Raw genomic sequence first — 10,688 nt, 5'->3', positions numbered from 1 at the left:
TTTTTTTTTTTTTTAAACTGGTGGCAACAACTTTTCAAATTTTTGCAAAATGTAGTGTATCTATTGACCACTGGTATATCAGTGGCTCACTGCTTTTTCTAGAAATGCCTTGCTCTCAGCCTCCATTTATTAATTTCTTAGTTGAAGTTATACATTTTATTTAAAGGACATTTTTTTGTAGTCCTGGGGATCAAACACAGGGCCTTGTGCATGCTAGGTGGGTAATTGCTCTACCACTGAGCTATGCCCCCAGCCCTGGATTTATTTTTTAAAAGATTAGATGAGGACTGGGATTGTGGCTCAGTGGCCGAGCACTTGCCTAACAAGTGTGAGGCACTGGGTTCGATCCTTATCACCACATAAAAGTAAATAAATAACTGTACGTATATATCTACAACTAATTTTTTTTTTTTTAAATCGGATGAGTTATTAGACTAAAAACAGCACCTGTTGTGTAGTAAACTCTAAATAAGGGCTAGCTATTATTATTATTTTAGTGGCCAGAACTCCAAATGAGGAGATGTAATTGGACTTTCAGGGCAGAATGGTTGGGGGGATAGACAAGAGGGGATAGATTTGAAAAGCATTTTTTTGTTTGTTTGGGGTATGGAGGATTGAACTCAGGGGCACTCAACCACTGAGCCACATTCCCAGCCCTATTTTGTATTTTATTAGAGACAGAGTCTCACTGAGTTGCTTAGTGCCTCACTTTTGCTGAGGCTGGCTTTGAACTTGTGATTCTACTGTCTCCGTCTCCCGAGCCCTGGGATTATAGGCATGCACCACTATGCTGGGCCTTGAAAAGCATTTCTGACTTTATCATGTTTGATTTTTACTGGATGTACAAGGAGTTTCACTTAGGAAGCTTGTCACTACTTTCTAATTATAAACATAAGAGTTTATTTTTGCATTTGTGGAATTGATAAAATTATTGCCTCTTGAATTATTGGTTCTTGGATGTCGGTATTTTAGCTTATGCTTTACTAGATCTTTGGTGTGAATAAAATTGGAATTTGAGATGAAACTAGATTCTCCACTTCTGCTGGCAGGTGGAGTCTGTGTAAGTTACAAGCCTCTGCAGCTCAAAAAGTCCATTGTAGTGTTAGCAGCTAATTATAGCAGGGGATCCAACTGTTGCAGCCAGCAAAGCTGATTCTTTACTATTCTTGAGTGGCATGTTGCAGCTCTGAATGGTGGGCTATGTCCTCCAGTGTTGCAGCAGACCCTGGCAGCTCACTGCCAGTTTCTTTCCTGGTTCTTGTCTTGCAAATTTGAAGAATGAAATTCACCACCAACAACAGAAGGCAAGAAGGAAAGAAGTACGATTTATTCAAGTCTGAAGAAAAGAAATAGAACTTGCCCAGGGTGAGAGGGGACCCAATAGTAGGTTACCGCTGGAGTGTACTAGTCTAGGGATTTATATAGCTCTTTGGCCAATATTATTGGTCAGAATTTATGCTAATTAGATCTTGAGAAAGTACCAACACTATTCCTTAGTCCTTGAGTCTGAACTTCCCTATAACCTCTATTCTGGTCTGCCCCACTTCTGTTTTTCTTCTCCTCCAGGATAAAGACATTGATTCATAGCCCTAAGGGATTACTGTATAGGTACAGTAATTGTATTTATTTATATAATAAAGGCAATTGGTTTGTTCTGTGTGTCAGCTTGGCTAGACTATATATAGTGCCCAGTTATTCAGTTAAATACTAATCTAGGTGTTGCTGTCAGGGTATTCTGTAGATGTGGTTAACATTTCTAGGGGCTGGGGATATGGCTTAAGGGGTAGCGCGCTCGCCTGGCATGCGTGTGGCCTGGGTTGGATTCTCAGCACCACATACAAACAAAGATGTTGTGTCTGCCGAAAACTAAAAAATAAATATATAAAAAAAAAAAAACATTTCTAGTCATTAGTCTTTACCAAAGGAGATTATCCTTGATAGTATCATGGCCTTGTCCAATCAATTTAAAAGTCTCTCCCTGAGGGAAAAGTCTTCCCTGCCTCAAGATTGCAGTACCAGCTCCTGCCTAAAAATTTCTAGCTGGGTATGTTGTCCTGTAGGTTTCTGGTTTACCAGCTCCCACAATCACATAAGCCAGTTCCTTGAAATAAATCTGTCTTTATACTCATGAAACATATGTATGTATGTTTATATTCATCCTACTGGTTCTCAGAAGAACTCTGACTAGGGGTTGGGCATTTATGCATGCACAAGGCCCTGGATTCAATCCTCAACACTGGAGGAAAAAGGAAAAAAAAAAAAAAAAAAAAGAAATGTAGAAGACTCCTGACTAATACAAAAGGTATCTGTATCCCACAGGATGTATTAACTAAGCTTGAGATCTGAAGGCATTAGCTATATAAAGAGATGGGGAAAAGAGTTTTAAGGTTTTAAGGGAACAATGTGCAAAAGCTTAGGTAAGAAGGAATATGGATGCAAGAAATGGGGCGTGGTTTGATTTGGATGACATGATAGGCAAAGGAGAAGAATGACAGGGAATGAAATCAGGAAGGTAAATAGGCTGAATCATAGAGGAACATTTAAATCAAGTATGAAGTTTGTACTTTATTTTACTCAGAAATTATAAAGCAGGGAGCTGTTATGATAAGATTCATTCTCAAACAGTTTCTTAATCCAAGTAATGCTTTATTTAAAGGAAAAAAATTTTGGGGGGGTGGTACTGGGCTTTGAATTCAGGGGCACTCAACCACTGAGCCACATTCCCAACCCTGTTTTATTTTTATATTTAGAAACAGGGTCTCTCAGGAGTTGCTAATCATCTCATTGTTGCTGAGGCTGGCTTTGAACTTTCAATCTTCCTGCCTCAGCCTCCCGAGCTCCTGGGATTACAGGCGTGCATCACTGTGCCCCGCTTAAAGGAAAATTTTTATTGTTAATCCCCAGTATTGGTTTAAAATATTCTCATTATATTAATGTTACAAACATAAAAGGATATGTAAATTTACAACTCTTGACTATAAAACTAACAAAATTTCCTATTTAAATACAGTAATTATAAACTGCTAAAATTTTTGCTATTAATAAGATGGATAATTTTGAAATGAATTGAAGTTTCTGCTGTGTGCAATTCATTTTGAGTTTAGTATTTCTCTACTATTTTAATAATATGAAATGATTTATTTCTTTGGACACTTTTCAATATGTATATTGCCTGGAAACTTCTGTTCCTTTGAGATCCTTTTGGTTTTCTCTTGGCTCAAATGTATGCACATTCAGTCCATTTCTGTTAGTTTCTTGTTCATGGACAAAGTAATATATTTGGTGTTAGTGTTCTTTCATTAAGTATTTTTTGAGCACCTACTGTGTGTGCACATTCTAAATGGATGCAGGGTGAGAAAAACAGTGTCACTGCTATGATACTTTCTAGATACTATAAAAATTGATTATTTCTAGATCTAGATAATGTGCCAGCAGGTAATGATAAACAGGGTAAAAGGATAGAATGTGATGGAAAGGGGGTTGATAGTTTAATTAGGCTATTCAGGGAAAGACCCCTTTGACTGAGGAGGTCATATTTGAATTGTTACCCAAAATGAAGGAGAAAATCATGCCAATTCTGGGAAAAGGGCATTTCAAGCTGACTGAACAGCACCTGCAAAGCCCTAGGGCAAGAATATTTTTGTTGAGTTAGAGAAATTGCATCAGTATCAGTATGGTTGGAGTAGAGTGAGCAAGAGCAATGATGGAGAAAATGAAGTCAGTGGAGTAGACAGAGGCCAGGTCTCATAGGATCTTATAGTCATGGTAAGAAATCTGGAGTTAACTTTCAGATGTGATAGGGAGATATGATCTGCTTTTTTTTTTTTTTTTAAATAAAGGATTAACTAGACCACTCCAAAAAGTATCTGAATTATAGGGGGGTCTCAGTAGAAAGGGTTGGTTACAGTAGTCTAGCAGGAGAGAATGGACAACTTGAACTGGTAAGAAGTGGATAAATTATGGGTGTATTTTGGAATCAGAGACAGTAAGATTTTGATTTAGATATAGGTAGGAGAAAAAGAGTTAAGAGTGATAGGCATGGCTTAATTCCAGCTACTTGTGAGGCTGAGGCAAGAAGATCACAAGTTCAAGACCAACCTCATCAGCTTAGCAAGACTGTGTTTTAAAATAAAATTTAAAAAAGGGATGGGGATGTTGCTCAGTGGGTACAGTGCCCCTGCCTTCAATCCCTAGTACCCGTGTCTGGTGGATGTGAGAGAGTGGAGGAAGAATGACACTAAGGTTTGTGTCTTGAGCAGTAGGAAATTTTAAGTTGTCATTTTACTGAAAAGATAATGATAGTGCTAATGATACAAAATAGCAGCTAACACATGGCAGCTGTTTTTGTAAGTGCTCTACACCTGATACTCTGTTGGTTGAATAGGGTAGACTAGGGTAGGAACAAGTTAAGGGTGGGGAATCAAGAGTTTGTTTTTTAAAATACGATATGCTTCCACAACTTATTAGCTTTTCAAGAAGAGGTAACTGAGTAAGCTATGATTATTTCACTTTAGAGGAGAGGTTTGATCTGGAAATATATGTTTGGAAGTTGTGTGTGTGTGTGTGTGGTATTTAAAACTATAGAACAGGGTGAGAAGACTAGTTATGGTTTGTATTCGGGCTGTTATTGCTTCCCTAGGAGGGATAAAGAAATTTAGAGGATTTTTAAAAAAAAATCTTTATTTTTATGAGGTGCTGAGGATAGAACCCGAGGGCCTCACACATGCTAGGCGAGTGCTCTACCGCTGAGCCACAACCTCAGCCCTAGAGGATTGATTTTTGAAGTTTGTGTTATCACCTTTCCTATTACTGTAATGAAATGCCTGAGATAGTTTACTTAAAAAGAGGAAATTTTGGTGATTTCAGTCTGTGGTCAGTTCCTTTTGGGTGTGTGGCAAGGCAGTACCTCATAGTGAGGAACACGTGGTGGAGCGAGCTGCCCACCTTGTGGCAGCCTCAAACGGAAAAGGAAAGAGAAAGAGAGAGCCCCATAATTGCCTTTGAGGCATAACCTCAGTAACAGAAAACCTCTTAATAGACCCCACATCCTAAGACTATACCACTTTCCAATATCACCATGGGCTGGGAATCAAACCTGTACTACTTGGGCTTTTGGGGGACATTTGAGGTACAAACTACCCCTGAGCGATGATATCCTCATCCTGTTTTTAGTTCTTTCAAGTATTTATAGTAGCTTTTGTAAAATCTCTTTAAGTCCAACTTCAAATATTCTTCAGATACAGTTTTATTGACTGCCCTCTCCTTAATATAGCATATATTTTCTTGTGTCCTATTTAAGATAATATAATATGGCAATTCTGGAAGTAAGATTCCCTCCTCCTCTGGTTTCTTTTTCTTGTTCTTTGTCTGATGACTTTCCTGGACTAAACCTGTAAAGCCTGTATTCTTTGTTGTGTGTGGCAGTGGAAATCTGTGCTTGGTTGGCTTAGTGGGATGAAACTCACTGGGTTCAGTCCTCAGTACAAACAACAACAACAAACCTTTATACTAATTAAACAATAACTTCCTATCCTCACTCCCCTATCCCCTGGCAACCTTTGTTCTACTTTTTGTTTTTAGTTGTAAGTAGATATAACATCTCTATTTTATTTATTTATACGTGGTGCCAAGGATCAAACCCAGTGCCCACATGTGCTAGGCAAGCACTCCACCGCTGAGCTGCAACCCCAGCCCTGTTCTATTATTTATTTATTTTTTTTTTTAAAGAGAGAGAGAGAGAATTTTTAATATTTATTTTTTAGTTTTCGGCGGACACAACATCTTTGTTTGTATGTGGTGCTGAGGATTGAACCCGGGCCGCACGCATGCCAGGCAAGCGCGCTACCGCTTGAGCCACATCCCCAGCCCCTGTTCTATTTTTTATATCAATGCATTTAACTACTTGACATCCTTTTGTGTCTGGCCTATTTCACTTATCATGTTTTCAGAGTTCATCTATGTTAGTAATATATATCAGAATTTCACTCCCTTTTAAGGCTGATAGCATTCTGTTGTATGCATATACCACATTTTGTTTATCCATTTGCCCATCAGTGTACATTTGGGTTGTTTCTACCTTTTGGCTATTATCAGTAATACTGCTATGAACATTGGTGTGCAACTATTTGTTTCAGTACTTGCTTTCACATCTTTTGGGTATTGTTAGATCCTATGATCCTATGGTAGTTCTCTCTCTCTCTCTCTCTCTCTCCTTTTTTTTTTTTTTTTTTGAAGCGGTCTCATTATTATTATTATTATTTTTAGGTGTAGATGGACCCAATACCTTTATTTTATTTATTTGTTTTTATGTGACGCTGGGGATTGAACCTAGTGCTTCACACATGCTAGGCAAGTGCTCTACCATTGAGCCACAACCCCGGCCCCCAGGGTCTCATTATTGTTACTGAGGCTGGCCTTGAATTTGCAATTATCCTGCCTCAGCCTCTCAAGTAGCTGGGGTTATAGGTGTCTGTCACCACTCTCAGTTTTTTAAATTTTTTTAAGGTGCCACCATAATGTTTTTCTCAAAAGATGCACCATTTTACATTCTTATCAGCAATGTGCCAGGTTTCCAATATCTCCACATCATTATATACTTGTTATCTTCTCTCTTAAATAATGACCATCCTAATGCATGTGAAGTGGTATATTACTGTTATAGTTGTATTTCTCTAGTGATGTTGAACATCATTTCACGTGCATATTAGTCATTTGTATGTTTTCCTTAAAGAAACATTTGCTCAGATTGTTTGCTCCCCCGCCCCTTGTTGGTAATTTTAGAATCAGCTGTTTTGTTTTTTTTTTCTTAGCCCCTCCTCTTTGACACTTCGAACTAAACCCAGAGGCATTTTGCCAGAGCTACATCCCAGTCTTTTAGATTTTATTTTTGAGACGGGGGTCTTGCTAACTTATTGAGGCTGGTCTTGGACTTGCAATTTGGGATTACAGATGTGCACCATCATGCTTGACAGCATCCGCTGTGTTTAAAAAAAATATATATATATCAGCAGTTTCTCCTTCTGGAGATGGCCCTTGAGTATGTATTCCTTGCTTTCCTAAATAAACCTCTATATCTTTTTTTTTTTAATATTCATTTAGTTGTAGATGAACACACTGTATCATTATTTATTTTTATGTGGTGTTGAGGATTGAACCCAGTGCCTCACATATGCGAGCCAAGCACTTTACCACTGAGCTATACCTCAGCCCCTAAACCTCTGTGTCTTTAAAAAATAAAAAATAAATGTCTTTGGATTGTTGCTAGCATTTGGTTAATTTTCAGAGTTTCAAAAAAGTGTTTGTCACCGCCCCCCCTTGCTTGCTTGCCTTTGTGTGTGTGTGTGTGCGCGCGCGCGCGTGCGTGCACGTGCGCACATGTGTGTGTGTTGTTGGGGGTTGAACTCAGGGGTGTTCTATCACTGAGCAATATCCCATGTCCTTTTTATTTTTTGTTTTGAGACAGGATCTCACTAAGCCTAGAACTTGTGATCCTCCTGCCTTAGCTTTCCAAGTCTCTGGGATTAAAGGCATGTGCCACTGATCCTGGCAGTACTTCACTTATTTTTATTGCTGAATAATATTCCATTGTATTTATTCTGTTTATTCATTCATCAGCTCATAGACATTAGGGTGGTTTTAAATTTTTAATTAAAAATTAAAACCATTTGGGTGGTTTTAATTTTTTAGTTATTATAAAATATGTTGCTCTGAGCATTTGTATACAAGTTTTATGCAGATGTGTATTTTTGTTTCTCTTCTACATATGTAGGAGTGAAATTGCTGGATTATATGGTAAACTTAGTGTTTAACCCTTTGAGGAACTGGGAAATTCTTTTTCAAACCTGCCTCACCATTATACATTCCACCAGCAGTATATGAGGGTTTTGGTTATCAACACATGTTATTGTCTATCTTATTTATAGACATTGTACTTGGTTTGAAACATCATCTCATTGTGATTTTGATTTGCCTTTCCCTGTTGACTAATGATGGCTAATGATGGTGAGGTTCTTTTTTATTTTATTTTATTATTATTATTATTTTTTTTTAGTTTTCAGCGGACACAACATCTTTGTTTGTATGTGGTGCTGAGGATTGAACCTGGGCCACACGCATGCCAGGCGAGCGCGCTACCGCTTGAGCCACATCCCCAGCCCCAGATGGTGAGGTTCTTTTCGTGTGCCTGTTGGCCCTTTCTTTGTATATCTTCTTTGGAGAATGACTACTCAAATCTCTTGCCTAGTTGTAAACTGGGTGTTATTATTATTTATTTATTTTCTTGAGGTGGAGTCTCCCAAAGTTGCCCAGGCTGATCTCAAACTTGTGAGCTCAAGCCGATCATCTGCCTCAGCTTTCCAATGCTGAAACTACAGGGAGGCACTGCTATACCTGCCTTGGTTAACAAGCACATGATGTGATACTACCAGTTGGTCCCAGGGTCCTGGTTCTTGTCCTGCACTTAACTGCCAGATGATTTCCTTGATATAATGACAAGGTGTTATGGGAATAATACTTGGTAGTGGATCAAACATTTCCTAAGCCTTCCTGATGTTTACGGCAACCCTGAGGGCAGAAAGATTAACTTGTACCCCAAACATTATCTATTCCTGTCAGAATAAATTGTTCCACAACCAGAGAAGTGAAAAATTCTGCTCCGTTTGTGTATAGTGAATCGAAAAACTTTCTACTGTCATGTATAACTGATTAGAACTAATAAATAAATAAATAAAAGAATCAATTGTTCACCTTTCCATGATAGAAGGGGCCAAGTATAATCAACTTATTATCAAATAGTCAATTGGTTTCCTTAAAAGATGGTACCATCTTGAGGGTTTGTGTTGCTGGTTACTTGGATGTTAGAGCATCCTTATGAAGTGGGGGTAAAGCTCATGTGTAGTGTCTTTCTTGCTACCATTGCCATCTTTGTTCATGTGTACATTTTGTTAGCACCAGGGAAGCCATGGCAAATGATGACTGATGTAAATTGGTTGAGTCATTTTCTTTACTTGGTTATTTAGTACCTCTTCCATTGAAAATGTTCACTGATGAACACTAACATGATACAAAGATCTTCACACTTTAGATCCACTCCTTGTCCTTCCTTAATATCTCTTTGCCTCAATTTCCAGTCTTTCTCCTTTAATATCCCTGACTAACATTTCAGAACATTTGCCCATAATTTTGCTTATTTGCTAATCTTAGCCACTTTTTTTTCCACACAAAGTAGACACATATACTACCTACAGTTCTGCTCATTAGTTTTGTTTTGTTTTTTAAACCACTGTTTATAAGTTCCACCCTCTGAGTGAGGCTGTAGTATACCCTCGTATGGCCAAAAAGTATATGCTGAGGGAGAGGCCCTGGTGCAACAATGGCAGATGATTTGACTGTTGGGCTATCTAGTAATGCTTGTGCCTTTTAATTCTACTTGTGCTTTATTCTGAATGTATCATTTTCATCTTAGGGTGGATTCTTGTTGGGTCCTCACAGTCTTATAACTTAGTGTCATGATGAGTGACTCTAGATTGATGATCACTCATGTCCCATGGTTGGATATACTGTGTCCAGTATACTAGAGCCAGTAGCTTACCATGAGTTGTTTTACAGAAGACATGCCATTTAACACTGCAAATAGTGTGGCCCTTCTTTATAGCTCCTGGGCTACTGATTCTGTGTATTGATTCTCTCACTGTGGTTTATTGTAATACCCCGATACCTAGTAGTGGGATTTGTTGTTACATTCTCATATATGCACACAACTTAACAATACAATTTGGTAAATTTCTTTCCCTAGTACCTCTTTCCTGTTTTTTTTCCCTAATCTCAAAACTTTTCTCAAATTTCAACTTTTCAGGTTACCCAATATAAAATTCAGAGCTGTGTTCTCAAGAGTTGTGCTCCCCTCTTCTTGGTAGGAGATATAAGACGCAATAATTTACCTAGATGCCGTTATTTGAATGTCATGTCTTACCATGCTTCTGACTACTGGGCCTTTTAACATTGTATTGATATGATTGTAGCATTTATTCTTCACCTTCTGGAGATTGTGTATCTTATCAAGGCCTCTGTTGTGCTTTTTAACCTCTTGCTTTTCTAGCCCAGATAGAATGATGTTATTAATGGAGTAGATCAGAGTGATGTTCTGCAGAAAAATCCTAATGATCCATCCATCTCTCTCTTTCTCTCCCCCTCCCTCTCTCCCTCTCCCCCCTCCCCACCTTTTCTTTTCTTTCTATGTTACTGCACTCTACCACTGAATTACATCTTCAGCCCTTAAAAATTATTTATTTATTTGTTTATTTATTTTAGGTGGTGCTGAGGATCAAACCCAATGCCTCACACATGCTATTGCAAGCACTCTACCATTGAGCCATACCCCCAGCCCCCTTGATTTTGTTTTTGATTCAATTCCAGGGTTGAACCTCTGAGCACTTTGCCACTAAGCTACATTTCCCCAGTCCTTTTAATTTTTTTTTTTTTTAATATTTTATTGTGAGACAGAGTAATGCTAAGTTGTAGAGGCTGGCCTCGAACTTGCCATCATTTGCCTTAGCCTTCCAAGTTACTGCATGATCCCAAGCATTTTGAAGGATACTCAATCTGTGTAACCTAATTTTTTTTTATTTTTTTATTTTTTATTTTTTAGTTTTCGGCAGACACAACATCTCTGTTTGTATGTGGTGCTGAGG

General features: G+C 38.2%; 1 protein-coding gene across 2 annotated transcripts in view; it reads left to right on the top strand.

The window, feature by feature from the left end:
* The window catches only part of Phactr4 (phosphatase and actin regulator 4), a 98,165-nt gene that overhangs the window by 9,501 nt on the left and 77,976 nt on the right, over positions 1-10,688 (top strand). Inside the window, exon 1 of one of the 2 annotated variants that reach the window (XM_015485403.2) lies at positions 8,104-8,162. The exons of the other annotated variant lie outside the window; for it this stretch is intronic. The gene's annotated coding sequence lies outside the window, so the exon portion shown is untranslated. Of the gene's footprint in view, positions 1-8,103; positions 8,163-10,688 lie in introns of those variants that run through there. 2 annotated transcript variants of the gene reach the window in all.

This window comes from Marmota marmota, unplaced genomic scaffold, assembly GCF_001458135.2.
Source record: "Marmota marmota marmota unplaced genomic scaffold, marMar, whole genome shotgun sequence".
NCBI classification, from domain to species: Eukaryota; Metazoa; Chordata; class Mammalia; order Rodentia; family Sciuridae; genus Marmota; species Marmota marmota.
Note: the sequence above shows the minus strand (reverse complement) of the source record. Positions and strands in the feature narration are given on the sequence as shown.